Source organism: Protopterus annectens, chromosome 2.part0 (assembly GCF_019279795.1).
Source record: "Protopterus annectens isolate FY-2018-M chromosome 2.part0, PAN1.0, whole genome shotgun sequence".
Taxonomy (NCBI): domain Eukaryota; kingdom Metazoa; phylum Chordata; order Ceratodontiformes; family Protopteridae; genus Protopterus; species Protopterus annectens.
Genome location: NC_056728.1, coordinates 1633744003 through 1633745404, shown reverse-complemented (window position 1 = coordinate 1633745404; position 1402 = coordinate 1633744003). Strand labels below are relative to the sequence as shown.

The window sequence follows — 1402 nt, the reverse complement described above, 5'->3', positions numbered from 1 at the left end:
ACCTTACATTCAAAAACAATAAATTGTCCTGCAGATATATAAAGAACATTTACAATGAAAGAATAATGAAAAAATAGCCACTTATCATATTCTAAGACTTTGATGAAGGAATTTAAGCACATTGTCCTATATGGATTGCCTTAAAGCCCTGTCTCTATACTCTGTCTCCTACAGGTTACTGAGGGGCAATCTATGTTTGGCATACAAAGCATCCTCAGATACAGCTGTGGTGGACATTTTGCACACCCTCAAAATGAACCGCATCAGAACCACCAGATCCAAGGATTTAAATTTTGCTTGTGACATAAATGAGACAAGTTGGTGAGACTTATATGTGACTCAGTAGACCCCTGTGCTCTGGAACAGGCTCCCCATCCATGTAAAGCAGAGTCTGTCCCTAACCCTATTTAAGCATAACCTTGAACAATTGATGTGAAATCAGAAATTCATCCTGGGCCTAGTCCCCATGTCTCAGATAGAAAGAGACAGGCAGTGATGTCCAAACTAACATATCCCCCCACATAACCTCTAGAAACTTCCTAACAAACATACCTCCTTCTAACAAATGCCCATGATACATGGGGACACAATTGGTTTGGATTGCACAGCTAGGCTTATAAAGGCCCTGGTGGTCATTAACCTAATATATACATATGAACATATGAACTTATTTACTATATTTATTGTATAAAACTGTGAAACTGGAATTTTAATCAGTAAGACAGATATTTAAATAACTACCCTTTATTTTGTATTGTATAAAATATTTTAACTACAAAGAATGTATATTTGTTCTCATTTTTAACTTAATCAAACAAACCAAATAAATCATTAACAAATTCATAATTTATTGTGCGTATCACCTTTGTACTGTATTTCAAATATAAGCTTTCAGCCTCTGTCCAGATTTTCAGGTGTGGCAAATCTGTAAACTGAAATGTATTTTATATAGTGCAATAAAACAAGGAAATACAGAGATATCATACTCCACTGTAATACAGACGACTGCAATGAAATTAAGTTGCTACAGGCACCTTAGTACAGTGAACATGTTTACTCCAAATGTGGATATATAAAAAAAATAGTAGCACATAAAGTAAAATAAACTTGTCCAGTCTAGCCCCAGTAATAATGTTCCTTTAGGAGAACATCACATTAGGTCCCCATCTAAACTGTATACATTGATTCTCATTAAACAAATGAAACTGATTAAAACTGATTATATGTAACATTTGGCCTGGAGGGTTAAGGCTGTATGTTGTAGCTCCTGTAATACATTTGATTTCCTCAGCCCTCACGTCTTTACTGTATAACCTTGAGCAATTCTCTTCACCGGACAGTTTTGTGGGTGACTTGGAATTCGTGCTAGGCTCTTCAGTGGTCTCTTGGACTGCAGGCATAG

At 35.9% G+C, this 1402-nt stretch overlaps 1 protein-coding gene across 1 annotated transcript in view; it reads left to right on the top strand.

The window, feature by feature from the left end:
• The window catches only part of HPGD (15-hydroxyprostaglandin dehydrogenase), a 627924-nt gene extending 627110 nt beyond the window's left edge, over positions 1 to 814 (top strand). Inside the window, exon 7 of the mRNA XM_044061709.1 lies at positions 1 to 814. This exon is cut by the window's left edge and continues 247 nt beyond it. The gene's annotated coding sequence lies outside the window, so the exon portion shown is untranslated.
• Positions 815 to 1402: the final 588 nt, after the last annotated feature.